Source organism: Pleurodeles waltl, chromosome 11, assembly GCF_031143425.1.
Source record: "Pleurodeles waltl isolate 20211129_DDA chromosome 11, aPleWal1.hap1.20221129, whole genome shotgun sequence".
In the NCBI taxonomy this organism is placed as follows: Eukaryota; Metazoa; Chordata; class Amphibia; order Caudata; family Salamandridae; genus Pleurodeles; species Pleurodeles waltl.
Window position 1 is genome coordinate 778,684,718 of NC_090450.1, and position 27,570 is coordinate 778,712,287.

The following is a 27,570-nucleotide window of genomic DNA, read 5'->3' on the forward strand; positions in this document are numbered from 1 at the left end:
AAAGTTACTTAGTGTGTGGGAAGCCTGGCACTAGCCAAGGTACCCCCACATCGTTCAGGGCAAATTCCCCGGACTTTGTGAGTGCGGGGACACCATTACACGCATTCACTATACATAGGTCAGTACCTATGTATAGCGTCACAATGGTAACTCCGAACATGGCCATGTAACATGTCTAAGATCATGGAATTGTCACCCCAATACCATTCTGGTATTGGGGGACAATTCCATGATCCCCCGGATCTCTAGCACAGAACCCGGGTACTGCCAAACTGCTTTTTTGGGGTCTCCACTGCAGCTGCTGCTGCCAACCCCTCAGACAGGTTTCTGCCCCCCTGGGGTCCAGGCAGCCCTGGCCCAGGAAGGCAGAACAAAGGATTTCCTCTGAGAGAGGGTGTTACACTGTCTCCCATTTGAAATAGGTGTGAAGGGCTGGGGAGGAGTAGCCTCCCCCAGGCTCTGGAAATGCTTTGATGGGCACAGATGGTGCCCATCTCTGCATAAGCCAGTCTACACCGGTTCAGGGATCCCCCAGCCCTGCTCTGGCGTGAAACTAGACAAAGGAAAGGGGAGTGACCACTCCCCTGACCAGTACCTCCCAGGGGAGTTGCCCAGAGCTCCTCCAGTGTGTCCCAGACCTCTGCCATCTTGGAAACAGAGGTGTTGGTGGGCACACTGGACTGCTCTGAGTGGCCAGTGCCAGCAGGTGACGTCAGAGGCTCCTTCTGATAGGCTCTTACCTCTCTTGGTAGCCAATCCTCCTAATCTGGTAGCCAAACCTCCTTTTCTGGCTATTTAGGGTCTCTGCTTTGGGAAATTCTTCAGATAACGAATGCAAGAGCTCACCAGAGTTCCTCTGCATCTCCCTCTTCACCTTCTACCAAAGGATCGACCGCTGACTGCTCAGGACGCCTGCAAAACCGCAACAAAGTAGCCAGACGACTACCAGCAACATTGTAGCACCTAATCCTGCCGGCTTTCTCAACTGTTTCCCGGTGGTGCATGCTCTGGGGGTAGCCTGCCTTCACCCTGCACCAGAAGCTCCGAAGAAATCTCCTGTGGGTCGACGGAATCTTCCCCCTGCTAACACAGGCACCAAAAGACTGCAACACTGGTCCTCTGGGTCCCCTCTCATCCTGACGAGCGTGGTCCCTGGAACAAAGCAACTCTGTCCAAGTGACTCCCACAGTCCAGTGACTCTTCAATCCAAGTTTGGTGGAAGTAAGTCCTTGCCTCCCCACTCTAGACTGCAAAGCTGTGTACCGCGTGATTTGCAGCTGCTCCAGCTCTGTGCACTCTTCCAGGATTTCCTCCATGCACAGCCAAGCCTGGGTCCCTGACACTCCATCCTGCAGTGCACAACCTTCTGAGTTGTCCTCCGGCGTCGTGGGACTCCCTTTTGTGACTTCGCATGGATTCCAGTTCACTTTCCTTCCAAGTGCCTGTTCAGGTACTTCTGCAGGTGCTGCCTGCATCTGTGAGGGCTCCCTGAGTTGCTGGGCACCCCCTCTGTGTCCTCCTCCAAGTGGAGACATTCTGGTCCCTCCTGGGCCACAGCAGCACCCAAAAACCTATACCGCAACCCTTGCAGCTAGCAAGGGTTGTTTGTGGTCTTTCTGTGTGGGAATAACTTTGCAAGCTTCATCGCAACGTGGGACATCCATCCTCCAAAGGAGAAGTTCCTAGTCCTCTTCTTTCTTGCAGAACACCAAGATTCTTCCAACTGGTGGCAGCTTCCTTGCACCTTCAGCTGGCATTTTCTGGGCTCCTGCCCACTCTTGACACTGTCGCAAATATTGGACTTGGTCCCCTTGTCTTACAGGTACTCAGGTCCAGAAATCCACTGTTGTTGCGTTGCTGGTGTTTGTTCTTCCTGCAGAATCCCCCTATCACGACTTCTGTGCTCTCTGGGGGTAGTAGGTGCACTTTACACCTACTTTTCAGGGTCTTGGGGTGGGCTATTTATCTAACCCTCACTGTTTTCTTACAGTCCCAGCGACCCTCTACAAGCTCACATAGGTTCGGAGTCCATTCGTGGTTCGTATTCCACTTTTGGAGTATATGGTTTGTGTTGCCCCTATACCTATGTGCTCCTATTGCAATCTATTGTAATTCAACACTGTTTGTATTGCTTTTCTTGCTATTACTCACCTAATTTTGGTTTGTGTACATATATCTTGTGTATGTATCTTATCATCACACTGAGGGTACTCACTGAGATACTTTTGGCATATTGTCTTAAAAATAAAGTACCTTTATTTTTAGCAACTCTATGTATTGTGTTTTCTTATGATATTGTGCATATGACACCAGTGGTATAGTAGGAGCTTTACATGTCTCCTAGTTCAGCCTAAGCTGCTTTGCCATAGCTACCTTCTATCAGCCTAAGCTGCTAGAAACACCTCTTCTACACTAATAAGGGATAACTGGACCTGGCACAAGGTGTAAGTACCTATGGTACCCACTACAAGCCAGGCCAGCCTCCTACACCCCTGTGTACAGGCCCCTGGTGGACTTGGCAACAATGGAGGACAGGCACATCATCCTCACCTACAGACTTGATAGGGCCACAATCCAAGAGCTGTGTGCCCACTTGGAGCCAGACCTGATCTTAGCTATCCATCACCCCACTGGTATGCCTCCTCTTGTGCAAGTCCTATCTGCGCTCTATTTCTTGGCAACTGGCTCCTTCCAAGTGACAGTGGGCTTGGAGGCCGGAATGTCACAGCCAATGTTCACAAACATGCTGACCAGAGTGTTGTCTGCCCTGATGAAACACATGTGCAGCTACATCGTTTTCCCCCAGGTGGAGGATTTGGCCACAGTGAAAGATGATTTCAATGCAATAGGACATATCCCCAACATTATTGCGGTAATAGATGGTACACATATTTGTGGTCATTACAACCCTGGCGGTCGGTGTTAAAGCGGCGGTAAAACCGCCAACAGGCCGGCAGAAAAAAAATGGAATTACTACCGTGGCAGAAACCGCCAACATAGACAGCCATTTTAACACTCCGACCGCCAAGGCGGTACAAACAAACACTGAGGTGGTAACTGCCAACAGACAGGCGGAGGACAATGTTCCGCCCACAGAATTACAACAGTCCAATCCGCCACCTTTTCCGGGGTGGATTCACTTCAAACGAAAACACAGCGGAAACAGGACTTGGAAGGGGAAACGCTCACCTCTACATACCCTACGAGGAACCAGGACCCCTCACCTCTACTTACCCTACGAGGAACCAGGACGCCATGGAACCCGAGCTCCAGATTCTTCCAGACTTTATCTTCCTGCTCCTCTACCAGGAGCACAAACACCAGCGGCGAAGACCACGGTGAGTACTGCACCTACGACACAGGGGAGGAGGGAAGCAAAAAACAGTGACACACACACGCAACACGCAACACTCCCACCCCCACCCTCACCCACTACAACACACACACTAATACATCATAATACATTACAGTTACACCCCCCAGCCTCCCTGGAAGAATGCAAGGACAAAAGGAAATGAGTCAAATGATTGTAATATATTCAAATACAGTAATCAAATATATACATATATAATGATATGTACACTATAAACAAATATATACACCAAGAATACAAGTCCAAGGTATTCCACTATCATAGTCTGTGGACCACTGGGCCCAAAAGGCATGGGCGAGGCCCATACTCAATACCCGAACAAGATGGAGGGAGCACTGCTGGGGCATCAGATAGAAAAAAAACAGGCACCTCAGGGGGAAGGGAAGGGAGGGGCACCTCAGCCGGATGAGTGCACGATGCCAGATCCACGAGGGGGCTCCATGCCCACTGTTCAATCCTGGGGAGTGCAAAGCCACAGTCTCTCAAGTCTCTACAGTGGGTGGTTTGCCCACTGTTCAATCCTGGGGAGTGCAAAGCCACAGTCTCTCAAATCTCTACAGTGGGTGGTTTGCCCACTGTTCAATCCTGGGGAGTGCAAAGACACAGTCTCTCAAGTGGATAACATTCTCCACTGGTTCTGGAGGGGGCTTTGTGCCCAGAGTGCTTCATACTGCCAAGGACAGAGGTAGTGGATGCCTTTCTACACTGGTTCTGGAGGGGGCTTTGTGCCCAGAGTGCTTCATCCTGCCAAGGACAGAGGTAGTGGATGGGATACTCCACTGGTTCTGGAGGGGGCTTTGTGCCCAGAGTGCTTCATCCTGCCAAGGACAGAGGTAGTGGATGCCTTTCTCCACTGGTTCTGCAGAGGGCTTTGTGCCCAGAGTGCTTCATCCTGCCAAGGACTGGGGTAGTGGATGCTGTTCTCCACTGGTTCTGGAGAGGGCTTGGTGCCCAGAGTGCTTCATCCTGCCAAGGACTGGGGTAGTGGATGCCTTTCTCCACTGGTTCTGGAGGGGGCTTTGTGCCCAGAGTTCTTTATCTTGCCAAGGACTGGGGTAATGGATGCTGTTCTCCACTGGTTCTGGAGGGGGCTTGATGCCCAGAGTGCTTCACATGGTGTGCGGCAGTTCCCATTCCCACACTTGGGTGTCAGAGCCACAAGATTTCCTGGGAACAGTTAGCATGATACTCCATGGAGGCATAGACACACTCCACCCTGCGGCGATTCAGCCTGCCAACTGCTGGTACTGCCAGTGCTGGTTGGGGTGCCTCATGTACGCTGTGCAGGGTCCCAGACGTCTTCTGCAGCCTCGGATGACTGCCCACTGGGAATGATGTCCATGTTGGCTGTGGTGGTACAGTCTGAGTACGTCGTGGGTCAGATGGCGGTGGTTGCGGCATTGTCAGCGGCGGACATGCTGGCGGTGGTGCATGTGTCAGCACCTGTGGAGGGAGACACCAGGACGTCTCCTGCAGCCTCGGACAGCTACCCACTGGGGATGATGCTGGGGACTGTAGCAGAGGCAGCAGACGTACAGGTGGACATGCAGGTGGTGGTGCAGGTGGCAGTCCAGGTGGCAGTGGTTGCGGCGGTGTCCACCGTTGTAGAGGTTGCTGTTCTAACCTGCACAAGGGGTGTCACCAGTCACTCACCCTGAGGCTCCGTGCCCTGAGATGACTTCCCTTTAGCCTTGTGTCCCTTCCCCACCTTGGAAGCCGCTCCTGGGACCTTCGCACTGTCCTCTTTTGTCTTGGAGGAGGCCTTGCTGCTTAGTTGGTGTGGCTTGTCCTTACGGCATGTTGCCCCCTTCTTCACCTTGGCAGGTGGCAGAATAGGGTGATCTTTGGCCTCATTAGGTGGCACACTGGCAGCCCTGATGGGTGCGTCCCGCGATGTTACAGGACTTGCAGGGAGCACAGTGCTGGAGGATTTCGTGGCTGAGGTGCTGGGCTGGGATCTGGACATCCTGGCCCTAGGGGAAGGACAGGGGGCGAGGTGTAGGGAAGAGGTCAAACTTAGCGAGGAAAAGGTTTTTTAGACACACTTGGACAGGAAGATGGAGGGGGTTTGGGAGTGGAGGAAGAGAAAGTGGTTGTAGGAGGTGTACGTCTGCTGAATTTGGGTGAGGGTGCATGGGCCGGAGGCTGTTGTGAGGTGGATGGCTGTTGAGTGGGTGTGTGCCGGCATTTGTGTAGTTTGGGAGGAGGGCGCACAGACACACTGGGAGAGGGCACACTGGGAGAGGACACAGGGGACATGTGAAAGGTAGTGGGGGTGGTGATTGCACGTGAGCAGTTTGTGGTGCTGGGTGTGCTGGCGATGGAGGTAGCTGCTGAGAAAGTAGTGCATGCAGGTGTGAGTGGAGACGAAACTGGGAGGGAGGAGGAGGATGTGGAGGAGGGGGACACAGTGGAGGCAGTGGATGTTGGTATGTCTGCCTGGGTATAGTGCTTGTGTGAGTGCCTGTGGGATGTGTGGTGCTTATGTTTGCCATGTCCACTCTTGTGTGTTGATAAGTGTGCATGTTGGTCTGATGGTGTGCTTGGGATAGGCTGAGGTACAGGGGATTGGGTCTGGGTAGTGGAAGTTGGAGGGGGGAGGCTGGACACAGGGACAATGGCTGTCATCAGTGCTGAGGCCAGAGCCTGAAATGCTCTCTGTTGGGCTGCCACGCCAGAATGAATGCCCTCCAGGTATGCATTTGTTTGCTGACACCCTGGATGGCATTCAAAATGGTTGATTGTCCAACAGTGAGGGATCTCAGGAGGTCAACAGCCTTATCACTGAGGGCAGCAGGGCTGACTGGGGCAGGGCCTGAGGTGCCTGGGGCAAAGGAGATGCCCACCCTCCTGGGTGAGCAGGCACGGGAAACTTGATGAGGGGCTGCTGGGAGGACGGTGTTGGTACGGGGTTGGCGGCTGTACCTGTTTTTGCGGTGGGCACAGAGGTGCCCACCACCGCAAGGGAGCTCCCATCAGAGGAGGAGTCGCTGTCTCTAGTGTCTCCTCCTGACTCCGTACATTCACCCTTCAGGGCCATGGGGGTTGCAGCTCCCTCCTGCTCCGGGTGCCGCTGCTCTTCCGCCAGATGATGCTAATGCACACAAGGACAGGGTGGCAAAACAAAAAGGGGGCAAAGATAGAGGAGAGACATGGTCTATGCCTGCAACAACACCACCGTTGGCGGACACAACACACAGGGAACAGTTCAGGGGAAAATCACATGCCCATGGTGGACTGAGCCTATACCCATTTGATGCACACCTGGAACCCACAGGAGCCTGACTAGGTGCAGAGGGCCACTACTACTTTTGCAGTTGGACTGGCACTGAGCCTGCCTAACAATGGATATACCCTGGCACGCTTGCCCTGCCCTAGGGGAACCCACAGCCCTTTTCCAACACACAACAACCTCATAAAGCGTGCAGAGTCAGCTGCATGAGACTGTACTCACCCCCTTGTGGCTGCTGTGATGCCCTCAAGCGCCCATCCAACTCCGGATATACCACCACCAGGATCCGGTATATCAGGGGGGTCATGGTGCGACGGGCACCCCTTCCACATTAGGAGGCCATACCCAGCTGGACCCCCGCTGTCTTCTTGGTCCAGCTGCGCAGGTCCTCCCATCTTTTGCGGCAGTGGGTGCTCCATCTATGGTAGACCCCCAGGGTCCGCACTTCCTGGGCGATGGCATGCCAAATACCCTTCTTCTGGTGGGCGCTGACCTAGAGGAAATGTAAAGTAGGAATGGATTTTACTCCCCTATCCGGTTATTCTTACTCATTGGCCACAACCACCCACCCTGGCCCATAAACACATACACTGACCATACTCACATACTGGCCTCTGACCACCCCCCACCTGTATGTTCCATTGATGCCCCTCCATACATTCATATCCCATCCATCATGCTCACAGTGTACTCACCTGTTTGTCTGGTGGACAATAGAGTAGCGTGAACTGGGGGAGGACCCATCCACCAGTTTCTCCAACTCCTCCACACTGAAGGCAGGGGCCCTTTCCCCAGACACTTTAGCCATTGTTGCTTCCAGACTCAGTTCACAGCAGCACTTGCAGTGTATGTCCTCTCCAGTTGAAGGTCAGGTATCAAATGAGTGAACAGATAGAAAATGGTAGTCACGTCCACAGCGGTGTGTACCGTCACTGCCGGCGTACATCATCATTGGCTCCTGGAACCCATAGGGCCCAATGATAACCAATGCAGAATTGCGCTGCAGTCTTCCGTTGCCTACCGCGACGGTGTACAACGCCAGCGCAGTTACCTCATTTCCCCTTGTCCCTCCTTACAAGTCAGGCAGCCGCCATTTCAGGTGGCCACACGGCAGGCCAACTAACTGCGTCACAGCAGTTTTGTGCAGGAATACAGACATACAGCGCTACACACAGATTACATCACATTTGTTCTATACACTCTTGTGAAACCTATGTGGTGGATGACGCTCTGCTCATCCTTCTCCTCCATAGGCCATGTCCGCTGGGACAGATGCTGAGATGGTCTTCATCCTCCAGTATACAGACCTCTGGTGGACCTGTCGACAATGGAAGTCAGACACATCATTATCACCTACAGACTTGATTATGCCACAATCCATGAACTGTGTTCCCAGTTGGAGCCAGACCTGATGTCAGCTATCCGCCATCCCACAGGAATCCCCCCTCTAGTGCAGGTCATGTCAGTACTACATTTCCTGGCCAGTGGATCTTTACAAACAACAGTGGCCATGGCATCAGGGATGTCACAGCCAATGTTCTCTAAAATGTTGTCCAGAGTGTTGTCTGCCCTGCTGAAACACATGCGCAGATACATCGTTTTCCCCCAGGTGGAGGATTTTCCCACAGTGGAAGGTGACTTCTATGCCCTGGGACATATCCTTGGTGCCATTGATGGTATACATGTGGCATTTTTCCCCCACCCCGCAGAAATGAACAGGTGCACAGAAACCGCAAAAGCTACCATTCTATTAATGTGCAGATGGTGTGTTTGGCAGACCAGTACATCTCCCATGTGAATGCCAAGTATCCTGGCTCAGTGCATGACGCTTACATTTTGAGGAATAGGAGCATCCCTTATGTGATGGGGCAACTCCAGAGGCACTGTGTGTGGCTAATAGGTGAGCCCAAGGTCCCAACACAGATTACATAGGTGTCTGACTATGGTAAAGTCCCTACTGGTTAGTGTATGTCTCACAGCTGTCCCTCAATATTTGCAGGTGACTCTGGTTACCCCAACCTGTCATGGCTACTGACCCCAGTGAGGAATCCCAGGACAAGGGCAGAGGAACGTTACAATGAGGCACATGGGCGACTAGGAGGATAATTGAGCTTACTTTTGGCCTCTTGAAGGCCAGGTTCCAGTGCCTCCATCTGACAGGTGGCTCCCTATACTACTCACCGAAGAAGGTGTGCCAGATCATCGTGGCATGCTGTATGTTGCACAACCTGGCTTTGCGACGCTGGGTGCCTTTGCTGCAGGAGGATGGGCCTGATGTTGGTCTTATGGCAGCTGTGGAGCCTGTGGACAGTGAAGAAGAGGAGGCAGAAGAAGAAGATATAGACAACCGAAACAACATCATCATGCAATCCTTCCAGTGAGACACAGGTAAGAGACTGGCACTGCTCCTCTCATATCAGACTACTGTAGGACATTGCATGATTCTGCCTTTTTGCATCTGTGTATGGACCCTGACAGTTCACTCTGGCTTTCCAGTTTACAGATCTGTATACCAATTTCTGCCTTCTGCTATGTTTACTGCTGCCCAACAACTGTCTAACATTGGTATGTGAAAATGAACATTGACAGTGCTATTTTTCTGAAAGGTTGCAATAACACATTTGTGAAAGTACAGACTGACTCCAGAGTGATTTGTGATTCAAGGGTGTTTATTTCTGTGCTAATAAGTGGAGGGGGCTGTGCAGTGGGCTGGGGTGATGGTGGAGGAATGTCCATGGTGGAGTCCAATCTATTGGCATCACAGGTGCATTGTCCAAGGGGGCATAGGAAGTGGAGTAATGGCAGTTGAAGGTGGACAGGGTAACAGAGTGGGACAGAAGGGTGACAATCAGGAGAGTCGTATTTCCTGGCGGGGGTCTTGGCAATGTTTTCTGTCTTGTGCCTGGATCGCAGGGTCCGTTTGCGGGGTGGTTCTCCTTCTGCAGGGGGTGAGGTGCTGGTGGCCTGTTGGTCCAGTGGTGGGACCTTCTGTCCACTAGCACCGGTGGACGTGGAGGGCTGTTCATCGTTCAGGCTAGTGTCAGGGGCCCGTTGGTGTGCCACTGTGTCCCTCTTGGTGTTGACCATGTCTGCCAGCACCCCTGCAATGGTGACCAGGGTGCTGTTAATGGACTTCTAGTCCTCCCTGATCCCCAGGTAGTGTTCCTCCTGCAGCCGATGGGTCTCCTGAAACTTGGCCAGTACCATGCCCATGGTCTCGTGGGAATGATGGTATGCTCCCATGATGTCTGAGAGTGTCTTGCTGATTGACGTGTCCTGGGGACAGAGGTATGGGCCCGCTGGGTGGGTGCTGTGCTGGTGTTTCCTGTGGGAGGAGGTTCTGTGGATGTTTGTGACAGTGGCAGGGGAACCGACTGTCCCGTGGTCCCTGATGGGCTGGGCTGGTCGTCTAAATCCAGGCATGCAGAGCTGCTGTCGTCACTGTGGGCCTCTTCTGTGGGGGGACTGGATATGTCTGGCACCTCCTGTCCGGTGATGTTGGGTAGGGGTACTGTTGGGGGGTAAATGCATAATTATTGTATCTGTGTGTGCCCTCTTGTCCAATGTGTGAGTTACCCTCTACTCCTGTGGTTGGCTGATTGTCTTTGGCCTTGTGTGATTGTTAATTTTGGGGCCTCAGTGAGTGTCTGTACTGGACATGCATTGGTGATGGGTGTCCATGCTGTGTTGTTACATGCAGGGCTTGGTGTTGGGATGTGTGGTTTGTGATAGTGGGACATATGTGAGGAGTTGGAGTGATGGGGGTGAGGGCGAGGGTGGGGGTATGTGATAGCATGCAGGTAGGGTGGGGGATGAAGTAGTTAAAGATTTGACTTACCAGAGTCCAGTCCTCCTGCTACTCCCGCGAGGCCCTCAGGATGCATGATCACCAAGACTTGCTCCTCCCATGCTGTTAGTTGTGGGTGAGGAGGTGGAGGTCCACCGCCAGTCCTCTGCACTGCTACCTGGTGTCTGGATACCACTGAACACACCACCCCCCGTAGGTCGTTCCACCTCTTCCTGATGTCATCCCGTGTTCTTGGATGCTGTCCCACTGCGTTGACCCTGTCGACAATTCTCCGCCATAGCTCCATCTTCCTTGCAATGGATGTCTGCTGCACCTGTGATCCGAATAGCTGTTGCTCTACCCATATGATTTCCTCCACCATGACCCTGAGCTCCTCAGAAAACCTGGGGTGTCTCTGAGGTGCCATGATGTGGTGTGGGTGATGTGTGAGGTGCTGTCTGTTGTGATGTGTGGGGTGATGTGCTGGGGTGTGTTGTTTGAGGTGAGTGGATGTTGTATGAGTAATGGTGTTGTGTGTCTGTGGATGCTGGTGTTGTGTTTGCTATTCTCTCTCTCTGGGCTTCTTCCAAATAGGTCATTGTAAGGGGTTGTGGGTAATGTGGGTGTGTGTTCTATATTGGATTGGGTGTGTGGGTGTGGTGTGTCTACGTGTGTCAGGGGTCTGTATTTTGAATTGTCCAATGTGGTTGTGTTTTTTTTAAGTGTGTGTGTATTTTGAGCGCGGCATGTGTACCGCCAATGGATTACCGCAGTTGAATGACCGCTGCGTTGATTCGTGGGTCATGATAGTGTGGACGTAGTTCTGTTGCCGTGACGGTGTAGGTTTTGCTATCACCAGTTTATCACTGACCTTTGGTGTGGCGGACTTGTGTGGGTGTCTGTATTGTGGCAGATTACGAGATGTGGGTTGTAATACCTGTAGCGGATTTCCGCTGCGGCCACAGTATCTTGACGGCTGTCAGCATGGCGGTAAACTGGATTTACCACCAGGGTTGTAATGAGGGCCTTAGACTTTACAATGAATATAAGCAAAGAGGAAATTGAGTTTCTCAACATCACTCTAGAAATCGGGGTGGGGGGGACTCTCACTACTTCTTACACAGGAAAGCCACAGCAGGTAATATCATTTTAAAGGCTCTGAGTAGCCATCCAGATACCATGAAATGGAATTTACCTATGGGGAACTGATTTGAGACAAACTCAATTGCAGTGATCCTTTCTCATATGCACAGCGTGAGAAGTGTATGTGTGAGAAGTTCAAGGAGAGGGGTTACCCAAACAGGGTCCTCAACAAAGCTAAGGAGTGAGTCAGGGCACTCACCAGGGCTTGCATTCTTTTCGAGGAACCCCCTAGAACTATGGAAGAGAACAACCCCAATACTATACTTACTATCACATATAGCACTGCCTCCAAGAAGGATTTGAACATAATAAAAAACACTGGAATATTTTGACCGCAGATCCCACCTTATGTACCAGGATACCAGAAAAGCACAGCTTTGTTTTCAAAAGAGGGAAAAAAAATGAGGGACTTCCTAGTCAAGAGTGACATTACTACCAAGGCCTCCAAAGAACAGGAATTTAGTGGTGCTCACCCTTGCAAAAATTGCAAGGCTTATAAACACAGCCCAAGCAGAAGATCACATACTTTACCATTTGGTAGAGGGGTTAGGGAGATTAGACAGTTATTAACCTGTAACACATGGTATACCATCCATGTTTTGGAATGCTCCTGCAAGAAGTGATACGTAGGTAGCACCATTCATCCTGTTAGGAAGCATGTATTGAAGCACATGCATGCTGTTAAGTGAGATCAACACTATCTCATGGCCGGGCGTTCTTCAACAGATCATTTCCAGGGTAGAAATCTCCTCACATGTTTTGCCACTGAATATGTTTCCCCATCTACTGGGGAGGTAACAGGGAACTTAAATTAAGGCACAGAGAATCTAGGTAGATTATTAACATTGGGAATAAAATCCTCAATGGGTGGCACACTGAAAAAGAGCTTAGCATTCATTTACATGAGATAGTTTCATTTTGTTTGCAGCTGTTATGCATTTCTGCTGTTTTTCAAGGCATATTCTGTCTGCTCACTATGCCCAGCTTTAGTGTGCATAGAGATGAATATAGGGACGCTGCCAAATTTGGCACAGCATCACGCACTATTTTTTCCTGTAAATCTGGCTCATAGTGTTTTAATCATGTTTTCTTGTTTTCTCTTTTTTTCTTTTCTTTTTGTTTCAGGAGAAAAGAATGGGAATCTTTGGGTGCTGTATGGCGGTGCCCATCCGGATTGGATTTCCCTACCCTTTTCTCTCCCCCATGGGGTCCCCAGATGAAACTAGACAGATGAGATTGTATACTTTTTCCTTTTTTCTTTTTTCTTCTACTTTGTTTTTAATGTGAGATGGTTTGATAAGGTTTTTTTTTTCACTTTTGATGGTTTGCCTTTGTACTGTTATCATGATAAAGAGGATCAGAGGGGGGTCTGACAGTTTCTCCCATGAGCAGAACTTTGATTAACAGAGGCTTCATGGCAGATTTGTATTTTCGAGGGGGGTAGTTTCTCTTGAAATAGCTGTTCTTGGAGTTCTGTTTGGAAGCTTTGGCATTCTAACATTAACCCGCTTGGGCAACATTTTATTTGTGTCTTTGTTTATTTTACCAGGCATGTGATTGCTCTGGCTGATCGATGATAAGCTGATATTTGTGGGTGCATAGACCACATGAGCACCATTGTTCTGGTGACATGATTTATATTTGGAAAATACTATATTCATTTTAAGTTTAAACAACATTGTTTGTATATGCACAGCCCACTTGAGCACTATACCGTTTTAATATGATGCATTCTTCGGGCACTGGCAGATAGTAGAGAAGATTTGGGGCCAGATGTAGGTAGAAATGGTTTTGTGACTCGCAGATTGCGAGTCAGAGCGACTCGCAATTTGCGAGCCGCAAAACCATATGCAGAATGGTGAGCCTGACACCATCTGCGAATCGCTAGGGGGTCGCAAAGACCCACCTCATTAATATTAATGAGGTGGGTTGCAATTTGTGACCCCCTTGCAATTCCCTGCACTCACAGGGATGGTGGCCTGCTGAAGACAGCAGACCACCATGTCTGTAAATGCTTTTTTACTGCTCCACGATGGCCAACAGTTTTTCTTAAATTTTGTAAGAGACGTGTTATCCCTCTCCTATGTCCATGCACTATTTAAGGTGATTGAGCACATTGCTCTGGTCATGTGACCAAGGCTTTTGCTGAAAAGCGTCTGGGGTGATTTCCTGGATAAACTTTCAGACCTTTGGGAAAAGAAAATGGGTGATTTGCTGAATAAACTTTAATTCTTTGTGTGCTGCTGAACAGAGCACCCTACAATACCAGCGACACTCTAAATTTTCTCACCTGAAATGTCTGCTTTTCTAACAAAGTTTTAAGCATTGGATTAGCACAGTCCCAGTCGTGCAGAGCTAGAAAGGGACAGAGGGCCTCATTACGAGTCTGGCAGTCAATGGACCGCTATGGCCGCGTTGGCAGTTCGACCGCTGTTAGATTGGCAGTCGGACTGCCGTATTACAAGTCATGCAGGCCTATGGAGCAAACACCTCCGAGGTTCCACCAGCACAGCCAGGCAGCACAGACTACCACGGTCATGAGACAGTACAAACAGGCCAGTGGAGACAGTGTTTCTGCCGGACACATTATGAGGTTGCACACCGCCAATATGACCGTAGTGGTCCAGCCACCACATCTCAGCAGGTGAAAACAGGGAGTATACAGGGTCACACTCACCTGCAGGTAGCCTTACACATCCGGTGCTGCCATTGAGCCCATCGCATGCTCCCTGCTGCTGTTTATTGATGTAGACCAAAATCCACGCCCCTGTGGATGCAACCAACTGTAAGTATACCCACCTACCTGTGTCATTACACAAAACAACAGATCGTTGTGCCATCAGCCACATTATATGGGGGACACGCTGTGGGCAATAAGTATACTTGTTAATGTGTCTCAGGTCGAAATCATACACAAAGAAGGACACATTCACAGTCACTAAACACCCTCTCTAGGCAGGTCACTCACTCTGCACTGCAACACTACACAAAAACACACATCCGCTCAGGCATAGTGAAGTGTACACAACATTGTGTCACACAGCACAGCAACATTGCTTCCACAAATACAACACACACACTCACATTGCACACATGTAATCGATTGACATCACATTCTACACACATGTGTATGGATGTGTCATGGAACACAAACACCTCCCCATTAAACAGCCTTGCAGTGGGCCCACACATCACCCACATTGCAACACAATGGAAGGACAATGGGATGCACAATAGAGACACAAATATACAAAGATCACTATACAAACAATACCTGCACAATAGGGATAGGACATCAGGAGCACTCAGGAAAGGAGGCTGCACTGGGGCATATATCAATTTGCACATTCCCCTTAAACAACATTTGCACTGGAGTTGGCCCTTCAGGTATCTCAGGGACAAACAATACTAGACTCAAGTGACATGCCAATCTGCACAATGAGGAAGAGCAAGTCAACAAAGCAAATGCAATTCAAGGTAGCACAATTGAACACACTCCAAGTCTGCACAAACAAAACTCAAGCTGACACACATTAGATGAATCCATAATCCACATCAGGGGGACAGGTTTAACACCATTCATTCTAACATTGGACAGCACAAGATTAAATACTTACCATACCAAAGAGAACACAATGCAATGACACCACAATTGCATTAAAAAACACATATCCATAGAGTCAACATATACCTTTGTCTTGGGGTACACCAGCACTGCCCACAAAGTCAGATACTTCAAACAACAGCATATGGATCAGCAAGCAGGCTCAGATACACACAAGTGTAGGCAGACAACACAAGTTACTCAGGAACAACATTAAGGTAGAAAAGGAATTGCAAGACAAATGTGTACCCCAAAAAACAACTTTATGATCAAAAGTGAAAAGTCTAAGACCATTGGCCAGTTCATATAGAATTGTCCAAGCACATCATTGTTCTGTCACTTGACTCCTTACTGCCCGGGAACCTCTACAGTAAGGGGTATCAAGTGGGCAGGCAGGCACCTCAGGGATCATCCTTGGGGGGTTGGATTTGGGATTGGTGGGTTTGGATTGGGAGGGATGGGCTGCTTCTTAGGAGGGGTTTGTTCTTCTTGGGGGATGGGTATGGGTGCTTGCAGGGGGCAGGAGTGACAGAGGAGGACTTGGAGGTGGAAGAGATGGGTTGGGAGGTGGGTGATGGCCTCTTAGATTTGAGACAAGGGTGGAGGGAACGGGAGAAAGGGCAAGGTCAAACAAAACACTTTCTTTGGAACACGAGGATGGTCAGTAGAAGGGGATGGGGATTTGGAGGTCAAGGGAGTTGTTGTCTGCTGTGTCAGTGTGGATGTCTTGGGTGTGTGCATGTGTGAGGTATGCTTATGTGTGGGTGGTATCTGTTGCATGTGTTAGTGTGGGTGCTTGCGTGCCTTGAGGGGCTGGGAGGTGGAGGTGCTGGGTTATGTGAGAGTGGTGGATGTATGTGTGTCTGTTAGGGTGGCGTCAGCAGGTATGCTTGTAGTGGTGGCGACAACCATGGGAGGCCATGGTATGTGACTCAGTAGCTTTGGCATGCAGTGTGTGTGGCAACCTGAAGGGCATAGGGAGTCATGATATGCCTTTCACAAAACAGTTAAGCAAGGCCAGATGTGGCTTGAAAGATCTGTGGCACCATACACGTTTCTCACATGATTCTCAAATGACTCATACAAGATGCATACATAGCACCTGCTGTTATGCACATATATGTTGCCCAAAATTTAAAACAATCATGAGGAAAGAGATGTCATGGGATGGCAGTAATGTCTCCCTACCTTGTTATGTGCATCCAACACAAAGATAATCTAAGATCTCCAAAATCTCACAAAACACAATGTGACTGAGCTTAATATATGGTACTGGTCACCAATACTTGCACATTCTACATCCCATGGATACCACACAGTCTGCAACAACAGGCACACATGAAGTCTAATTGGAACACAGGGGCACATTGTAGTCTGTGAGGAAGAAAAGGATGGTAAAGTGCATATAAAATTGTGCACATGAGGTACTTACCTGATCCTCTGGTGACCCATAGAGCTGTTCATACAGGGGTAGGACCTCATGAAGTAGACTCACACTCCTCTGGAGAGAAGCCAGGGGCCCTCGCACCTGCTGGATATGGCATGATTGCTCCCAGAGGTGGCACACAGCAGCTCAGTTCGTAGAGCTGTAGCTGGCAGCACTGTCAGGAGTCAAGTGAGTGAATCTGAAGAACATGGCAGTCACGTCCACCATGTACAGGGCTGTCACCAATGGCGGACACAGCCATTAGTGTGCGACAGCCACTGGCAACAACGCAAGCCTATAGCTGTGTCTGCCATGGTTACAACTGTTCACCACCCTGATGACTTCCACCGACAGTCATGGGCGGTTCCTAATGTCGAGTGGAATAGATCAGGCATCCGCCATTTTGGAAGCCTGAAATATTGTATTGGGCTTTGTAAACTGCGGCACACCAACAAAACATGATTTTACTTCACAAATGTCCTTACTCAACCACGATAGAGGTATGTTGCAGGGCTCAGATGGCATTTAACAGCGGGGCACAGTCCATCACTACCAACGGTCATTTTGGCGGTCAGGATATACAGTCACATTTCGAGGGGCAATTGAGTTGCACATCTTTGAGTTTCATCCAAATTCATGCTGTGGACATATGTGTGAAAACCATGGGGGTCACATGTGACCCTTGTATGGTTGGCAGCTGTAATGTCTACTGGGTGTCACGTCTATACAGTCAGAAATGCTTTGTCACATTATATCATTGGCATTCATCATGTATGTTGCTGTGGACACACTGACTAATGTTAGAAATTATGGCCTCATTAGGACCTTGGCAGTCGGTGCTGGCGGTACGTACCGCCATATAATGACATTGGTGGTTTGGCAAAAGCCAAACCGCCAATGTTGTACACCGACCACCACAGCGGTAACGACCGTCAGGCTGGAGATAACAGTCTCCAGTGCGGTGGGTGTCACTAGGCCGCCCACGGCAATATGACCCCGCCCACCGCCATGGTTTCCGTGGCTTTTGTACCGCCACGAAAACCATGGTGGTAGGCACTATCAGTGCCAGGGAACTCCTTCCCTGGCACTGATAGGGGTCTCCCCCACCCTCTCCCCAGAGTCCTCTACCACCCTTCCCCTCCCGCTCTAAACCCCCCAACATAAACACACATACACACACGGCAAAACACACGCATACACACATTCATCCACACACACTGACATACATACAAGCACACACACATTCAGACATCACAACATACACGCACACTCACATTCATAAGTGCACACACGCATCACACATGCTCCACACCCACATGCACGCATACAGACACAAACACACACACCCTCACACACACACACCACTCCCCACCCTCCTCTCCTGTCGGAGCACCAGACTTACCTGCTTGCAGGGGGTCCTCCGGCAGGAGACTGGACGCGGTGCTGCAGCCAGCAGCAGCGTCTACCAGCAGAACACCGCCAGGCTTTATCATGTGTCATAATACGGTCGCCGGCGTTCTTCTGGCGTGGCACTGCTGCTGGCAGCACCGCCACCTTACCGCCGTCCGCCGCTATGACCGTAGTTGGAATTCCACCAGCCTTCTGGCAGAATTCCAGCTACGGTCATATTATGGTGGACGGTAGGTAGCAACAGTGACAGTCTTTTGGTGGCGGTCGCCATGGCGGTAGGCGGCATTTACCGCCATTATCATAATGAGGGCCTATGTCTTGTCATTCATAGGTACCCTGGGAGAGAGAGGATGTGACAACCTCATGTCTACTGTCCACTGCCATCCCTTCAGACCATGGAGCAAAGGCACATTATCATGTACTACCACCTAGATATGCAAACAAATGTAGACTTATGTTGTCAGTTGGAGCTCGATCTGATGCCAGCTGCTAGTTATCCAACCAACATACCACCCATTGTACAAGTCATGTCAGTATTGTGCTTCCTAGCCACAGGGTCCTTCCAGCATTCAGTGGCTCTGTATGCTGGTATGTGCCAACCTATGTTCAGTCTGGTGTTAAAGGATGTCCTCCCAGCAATGTCGAAACACCTTGACAGCTATATTCAGTTTCACCCCCATGAGGATTTAGTGCATGTGAATGCTGATTTTTATGGTTTTGCCTGCCTCCCACATGTGGTGGCGGCCATTGATGGCATGCATGTTGAGTTGGTGCCACCGCAGGCCAATGAACAAGTTTCTCATAAAAGAAGAATTTCCATTCCATCAACATACAAGTTGTCTGTTTGGCGGATCTCTACATTACACATGTGTTTACCTGTTATCCTTGTTCAGCCCATAATTTCCTCATAATACAGAACAACACCATACCCTAGCAGATGTCACAACTGTACCCAGAGTGGGTCTGGCTGGTTGGCAAGTAACATCTGTCCTGATTGTGTGTGTGTAATTTCAGGTGCTATAATCATAAAGTCAGTGACTCACTGTTGCACATATGTCCCATTCCTTACCATGAAACTACACATACCCAAACCGTCCTTGGTTGATGACAGCACTAAGGAATCCAACAACATCTGGGGAAGTCTGTTTCATTGAGATCCATGGAAGAACACAGCAGGTAGTGAAGTGGGCTTTTGGGCTCCTGAAGGCAAGATTTATGTGTATTGGTGTGGCCCTCCTTTACTCTCCCACAAAAGTGTGTCAGATCACTGTGGCATGCTGCGTGCTTCAGAACATCACCCTGCGGAAAAATATCCCGTACATCCCAGAGGAGGAGGAGTCTGCAGTGCCACTGGGTGAGACTCCTGAAATGCCAAGTGAGGATGACAGTGGTGAAGAGGAAACAGCTGACGTGCGGGAAGATCTCATCAACAGCTACTTTTCATGAGTGTGAGTATGTCATGTGATTTCATAACTGTGAATGTACCTTGAACTGTAGTTGTGAGAATGTGTGGAGATCAGTGTTTTAGAAACAACTAAGGAGCTGATACTCTGCAATATTCAGCCAAAGGCTTCTTAGTGAGGTAGCTCTTGACATATTCCCACACCAATGATTTAGCATTGTTTGTGTCAGTTTCCTTGCAATTTAATTTATTTTCCAGATGCTTGCTATGTCATTTGTATAATAGGTATGTTTTCAAGCCTGTACTCCTTGTTGCATCTTTGTACAGGTACCTTCATCATGACATCCTCATGTGGGCATTTCAGAGTTGTAAAATTGTCAAGTGTCTGATGCTGCTCTAACATACAAAGTGGACATGGATTGTTACCGGTAATGTAGGTCACAGATTTGGGGTGTATGAGACGTGTGCCAAGATAGCTTGAACAGTGTTTGGGTGGAAGGTCAGAAGTGCACAATGGACTTGTTTTGTGGCTGTGGTGGGCGGATTGCATCATGTGGGTCATCACGTGGGCATTAAATATGTGGTCATAGATTGCAAACAAGTAATTTTCCCTTTAAATTGGCTAAACAATGTTCTTGTGTGACCTGTATGTTGATGTAGATATGTTTCATCATTGTAGGACACAGTGCCTGTGCCACAACACTAACATTTGCCTGTGTCAGACCACCAGGTGCATGGTCATTGGATTAAGATGGGCCTGAGATCATGGACTGTCTTACTGTCATCTGTCTCTATCTTGGAATTAGAAATGGAGTTTCTAGTTGGTAGTCAGTTTGCACTCTGTCCAAGTAGTGACCCTCACTGTAGTCAGGATAAGGGAGACACCTGCTCAGATAACCCCTGCTCACCCCCTTGGTAGCTTGGCATGAGCAGTCAGGCTTATCTCAGAAGCAATGTGCAACGCCTTTGCACATAACGTACAGTGATCCAGTGAAAACACTACAAAAGGACACCACACCAGTTTTAGAAAAAGAGCCAATATTTATCTGTATAAAACAAGACTAAAATTAGAAAAATCCAACATACAATAATAAAGATATTAATTTTGTAAGAATTAACTTAAAAAACAGTTCCTTGAAGTCAATAGCTCCATCCTGAGCTATGACGGCATTGTGATCAATAAAACTAACAGTTCAGGCCGCCCGTGTCACAGGCCAGCTACAGTGTCGGGAAGACCCGCAAACAGTACCTTTGGATTTGCAGGGTGTCGTTATCCTCGCGGTGAGCTCCGGAAAGCACCATCGCATGCGTTGCCGTGTCGGTCCTGAAGTCAGTGCAGGGATCGTCGTGCCTTTGAAGTCACACGCATTACAGATCAAACTCCAGGCTGAGAAAGTCAGGAGCGCTGGTGGGGATGGTGTCGGTGCCCACAGGTCATGGTGCAGGCACCGGCTTGGTAATGGCGTCCAGTGGCATTGGTGAGACCAGGGCTGTGGTGTGAAGCAGGGCAGTGCGGTGTCACCAGGTCATGGTGCAGGCAGCGGCATCGTGGTTGCTGAAGCGCTGTTGTTGGTAGGCCAGTTTTAGCTGTGCAGTGCAGGACGGGCTCCCTGTGGCATCCACGGGTTGCGGTGCAGGCAGGGATGCCTGGTGACAACACTGGAGAGTATGGTGCTGGCATCGGTGGACCAGGGCTGCAGTGCAGGACGGGATGGTGCCTCATGTTCCTCACAAGCAGTGTCCACAAGCCACGGTGCAGGAGCAGCTGCGGCGATGTGAGCTAGGCAATGCTAGAGTGCGGGCCCACCAGTCACGGTGCAAGCAGCAACTCAGTGGTGGCATCAGATGGCGGCATCAACGAAACCAGGGTTGCGGTGCGACATGGGTAGTGTGACTCCATTGTGGCGTCTGCAGGTCACGGTGCAGGCCAGCGGTGTCGTTGACGGCATTGCAATGGTTTTTCTTCTTGAAAAGCACAAAACACACAGCTTCCAGTGCTGTGGGCAGATGGAAAAGAAGTCCTTGATATCCCTGAGACTTCCAACAGGAGGCAAGCTCTACTCCAAGCCCTTGGAGAACTTTCTCAAGCAGGATACACAGCAAAGTTTACCCTTTGCACTCTTTTAAGACAGAAACAGCAACTGCACGCCAACCCAGCAAAGCAACACAGCAAAGTGGCAGTACTCCTCCTTCAGCTCTTCAGCTCTTTTCCTTGGCAGAGGTTCCTCTTGATTCCAGAAATATTCTAGAAGTCTGGGGTTTTGGGTCCAATACTTATACCCCATTCTGCCTTTGAAGTTGGTAAACTTCAAAGGGAAGTCTCACTTGTTTGCAAGGTTCTGCCTTGCATAGGCCAGCCCCAGACACACACCAGGGGCTTGAAGACTGCAATGTGTGAGGCAGGCACAGTCATTTTAGGCATAAGTGACCACTCCACCCACCACACTAGCTCAGATGGCTCATCAGGATATGAAGGCAATACCCCAGCTCCATTTGTGTCACTGTCTAGAGGAGAGGTGTAAATAGCACAACTGTCAAACTGACCCAGAGAGGGAAACCACAAACAGGCGGAGTCACAGAATGGTTTACGCAAGAAAATGCCTACTTTCTAAAAGTGGGATTTTCAAACTAACAATCTAAAAACCAACTTCAATAAAATATGCATTTTTAAATTGTGAGTTCAGAGACCCCAAACTCCTATCTCTATCTGCTCTCAAAGGGAATCTGCACTTTAAAGTTATTTAAAGGCATCCCCCCATGTTAACCTATGAGAGAGATAGGCCTTGGAAAAGTGAAGACTGCATTTAGCAGTATTTCACTGTTAGGACATGTAACACATCAGTACGTGCCCCACCTTTAACATACACTGCTCCCTGCACAAGGGGCTACCTAGGGCCTATCTGAAGGGTGCCTTACATGTCTGAAAAGGGAAGGTTTAGGCCTGGCAGTGGCAGGCCTGAGCCATGTTTACAGGGCTTCTCATGTGGGTGGCACAATCAGTGCTGCAGGCCCACTAGTAGCATTTGATTTACAGGCCCTGGGCACCTCTAGTGCACTTTACTAGGGACTTACCAGTAAATCATATATGACAATCATGGATAAACCAATCAACCATACCATCTATATAGGGAGCACTTGCACTTTAGCACTGATTAGCAGTGGTAAAGTGCGCAGAGGCAATAAACCATCAAAAACAGAGCCCAGTATACCATAAAAACAGGAGGTCAGAAGGCAAAAAAACAGGGGAGACATGCCAAAAAGCTGCCAGGTCTAACATATGTCCCTGCCAGCTGAGAATAGGGGAAACTACCCAACCCCTGGGGAGTCATCCTCCCTATGGCAGAAGAACCTGGACAGACCACCAGCGTTGGCGCGTTCTCTGCCAGGATGGTGTTCCACCGTAAAGTCCATCCCCTGTAGGGAATTGGACCACCTCAACAGTTTTGAATTCTCACCCCTCATCTTAATGAACCATCTGAGGGGCCTGTGGTCGGTCTGAACCCGGAAGTGAGACCCAAACAAGTAGGGTCTTAGCTTCTTCATTCCCAGACCACAGCAAAAGCTTCCCTTTTAATTGTACTCCAACTGTGTTCCCTGGGGAATATTCTCCTGCTAAGGAAGACTACAGGCTGGTCTAGGCCCTCCTCGTTTAGCTGTGAAAGTACTGCTCCCACACCATGCTCTGAAACATCTGTCTGTATCACAAACTTCTCCTTGGAGAAGTCATGGGCCAGCAGCATGGGCACAGTGCTCATGGCCTCCTTCAGGGTGTCAAACGCAGTCTGGCATACCTCAGTACAGATTACCTGTCTAGGCTGCTTCTTAGAAGTCAGCTCTGTCAAGGGGGCAACAGTGGTCCCATATCACTTGACAAATCCCCTGGAGTGCCTGGTGAGGCCTAGGAAGGCTGTCACATCTGTCTTGCCCAAGCCAGAATGTAATCAATCTTGGGTGTAGGGGCTCCACCTGGCCACTTTCTACTTGGTTTCACATCTACACCACTGACCCCTACCCTATATGCCACTTACTGGCCTTGATATTGAGGCCTGTGGCTTGCAGCGCCTTCAACACTTCCCCGAGGTGGTGCAAGTGGTCCTCCCAGCTGGAGCTGAACACAGCAATGTCGTCAAGGTAGGCGGCACTGAAGTTTTCAAGCCCAGCCAGGACCTGATTAATCAAACTCTGGAAGGTGGCAGGGGCGTTCTTCAACCCGAAGGCTTGACCCGGAACTGGAAGTGCCCCACTGGTGTTGAGAATGTAGACCTCTCCTTGGTCCTATCAGTTAAGGCAATCTGCCAGTACCCAGATGTTAAATCAAATGTGCTGAGGAACTTGGCTGTCCCCAACCGATCAATGAGCTCATCAGCTCTGGGATTGGGGTGGGCGTCAGCCTAACTGACTGTAGTGAGCCCCCGATAGTCCATGCAGAACCAAAGTTCGGGTGTGGCATCAGGTGCAGCAGCCTTGGGTAACAAAACCACTGAGCTGGACCAAGGGCTGCTGCAGCGCTCAATCACCCCTAAAGCCAACATCTTGGTGACCGCCTCCTTGATGCTGGCCTTCACTCTGTCAGCCAATCTGTAATCCTTGTTTTTCACAGGCACACTGTCCCCAGCATCCACATCATGCTTGCATAGATGGGTGCCACCTGGAGTGAGTGAAAACAGAGTGGAAAAGTGTCCCAGTAACTGGCGACACTCACTCTGCGCTCTGGAGTCAGAGAAGGGGAGATGACCACACCTTCTACTGACCCATCCTGCTCCTTGGCAGGTCAGGGAGAGGTTCACTGTCCTCTTCCACCGATCATCTGTAAGGCATGGTTAACTCAGACCTCTCAAAGTGGGGTTTGAGGCGGTTCACATATAGAACCCTCAAGGGTTTCCTTGGAGTCTGCAAGCGCACCAGGTAGGTGATATCACTTTTGCGCTCCTTCACCTCAAATGGCCCTGACCACCTGTTATGCAGAGCACAAGGCTTTACGGGGAACCATGACCCATACTTTCTGGCAGGCAGAAACTCAACCAGAGTGGTATTCTGGTTATACCAGCGTTTCATGTCCTCCTGGCTTGCCTCTAGGTTCTTTTGTGTGAGCTTCCTGTAGCATGCATTTTGGTTTCTGAAGGCCAGCATGTAACTGAATACATCTTGGGGTAACTTCCTAGGCGCTTGCTCCCAGTCCTCTTTCAGCAGACTTAGAGGTCCTCTGACCGGGTGCCCATACAACAGCTCAAAGGGGCTAAAGCCAACCCCCTTCTGTGGTTCATCCCTCTAGGCAAAGAGAAGGCATGGTAAGAGGACATACCACTTACACCTCATAGAGTCTGACAGACCTCCAATCATGCCTTTCAGGGTTCGGTTGAATCTCTCAACCAACCCATTACTTTGGGGGTGGTAAGGAGTAGTGAATTTGTAGTTCACTCTATATTCCTTCCACATGACCTTTATGTACATGGACATAACGTTGGTACCCCTGTCAGATACCACCTCCTTGGGGAAACCCACTTGGGTAAAGATCCCATCAGTGCCCAGGCCACAACAGGTGCCGTCACTATCCTCAGAGGAATAGCTTCCGGGTACCAGGTGTCATGGTCCACCAAGACCAGGATGAACCTTTTGTCTGGGGCTGTCTTGGTATCCAGAGGCCCTACTATGTCAATGGCCACCTGCTCAAAAGGGGTGCTCTCGACAGGAAAGGGTCGGAGGGGGACTCTATACTTCCCTTCACTTTTGCCACTTGCTTTGCAAGTCTGACAGGTCCCACAGAACGCATCTGATTTTTTTCTCATTTGGGGCCAGTAGAAGTGGGTGACAAGCCTGTCAAAGGTGTTGCCCTGCTCCAAATGACCTGCCAGAGGCATATCATGAGCCAAACCCAGTAGGAAGGCTCTGAAGTGCTGGGGTACCACCACTACATGGGCTGCCACAGGCTCCGCAGCCTTAGGCTCGCTATATATAGGAGATCATTCTCCCAATATATCAGGCAATCCTTGGGCTCAGCGCCAGTTGCCTGGTCGTCAGCTTGCTGCTTAAGACCTACGAGAATAGAGCACACCTTCTGCTCTGCGCAGAACTCCTCCCTGGTGGGACCCCCTTCTTGCTGCCAATATGTCAGCTCAGGTAGGTCTCCCAGTTTGGCAACTTGCTCTCCTGTAGTTGCCGGGGCATCCCCTCAAGGTCAGCCTCCTCCTGGACAGTTGGAAGTTCTGGAGTGTGCTTCTGGCGCCCCTTGCCCTTTTTCTTGGCAGTCACATGGGCCACTGTTTCAGGCTCCAGGTCTGTCTGAACACCCTGTCTGGCTGCCTTGGACCGAGTGGTCACACAGCCCACTCTGGCAACACCAATATCCTCACGTGTGACCTGAGCTCCACCTCCTTCCTGCTGGAAGTCTCTAGGTTGTTGCCCAGCAGACAGTCAACAGGCACTGTGGGACTCACAGCTACTCTTTAGGAGCCTGAGACCCCACGTCCACTCAAAGGGAACCTATGCCACTTTACATTGGTACTCTGAGTTGTCCACTGCAGCTACTTGGTGGAATATACCAGGGGCTATTTGCTCTTCAGACACCAGGTGACACCGGACCATGGTCACACTGGCTCCAGTATCTCTGAGAGCTTCTACCCTCTGCCTATTGATGGTCACCCACTGCCTGTATTTTTTTAGTGTTATAGGCATTAGGATTCTCTGGAGCATCTCATCGGCCCCTAGTGAGACAAGGGTCATCTCTGTGGGTTCCCCACACCCACCTGGGACCAACTCCTCCGCAAGCCCTAAGCTGGATAAAACTCTTGGTCTTCCCACTGCTTGGTGGCTGTGTTCATTTGGGACATTTAGGATCCCCCTTCATGTGACCCACATCGTCACAAGCAAATCACTTACACATCCCGCCTCTGCAGGCTTTCCTGAAGAGGCCCATGGCTTCTTATCTCCTGGGGACTGGGATTTCTTACCCGGGTTACTAGATTGGGGCTCTTTGGAAGCCTCCTTTTGTTTACCCTTGTCCCCCCCACTCTGTTGCTGCGAACCCTGCCCACCCTTGGCAGAATCTCCCTCATATACCTTCTTATGGACTCTGGTACTCACCCAGCGGTCCGCCTCCATAGCAAGCTTCCTGGGGTCAATCAGCTTACTATACATCAAGTGCTGGCGCAGCTCTGAAAAACACAGACTAGACAAGTGCTCCCATGCAATTAAGTTGACCAGCCCCTGGAAATCTGTGACATTACTGCCCTTCACCCAACCCTCCAGCGCTCTACAGAAAGAATCTACACATTCTAACCAGGTCTGGGAATCAGTTTTCTTACTCTGTCGAAACTGATCCCTGTACTTGTCAGGAGTGAGACAGCACCTAGTGAGAAGGGCCTCCTTCATGTCAACATAGGTGAGGTGGTACCCATTATCCAAAGCTAGCAAAGTGTCCCTTCCCTCCTCTGTGAAGTGGTCCACATTCCTCCTCCATATGTCTTCTCAGAGACCCCATTCATGTGGATAGATACCACCTTTGGATGTCATCTCCCTTTTGTACTCTCTTACTACATTCTTGGGAATGTGTACTATTCTATCTGACTGCACTGATGTATTGCTGCCACCATGATTGCTGGATCTACTCCTCTGATCCAGCTCCTTTACTCACAGTTCATGATCCAAGAGCATTTTCTTCTCCATTTTTAACCTATCCAACTCAATCTGTTGCGTCTTGGCTTCTCTCCTGTCCTCCAGCTCCTCTGCAGTCAGGCTCTTTAAACCACCACTGCTGCCTGACCCGGGGGTACCTCCCCCCCAGCTGCTCCTGCACCTCAGCACATCTTCTCCTGGATTTGGGTCCACAGACTCTTCCATTGAATCTACAGACTGACCACTGGCAGTTCTGGCTGCTACCCAGGCCCTCAGGGCCTTTTGTAGCTCCTCCTTTTTGGTGAGACCTCTGACTTGGACTTTGAGGGTTTTTCAAACTGCCTTCAGTTCCATCACGGTGTAGGTTTCCAACCTATCCTCCTCAAAAAACAAATCCTGTGATGCCACTGATAATGCTCTTGACTGAGACATGATGTCGTTGGAGTTCACTTGAACTCAAGATCAAATATAGGTCAAAGAGAAAAAATCAAAACCAAAAATCTGTTTGTGGCACGTAGTGGTCTGTGATATGATAGTAGTGTACACTAATCACTGTGGGTCAAGTGCAAAGGCAAGTCCTAT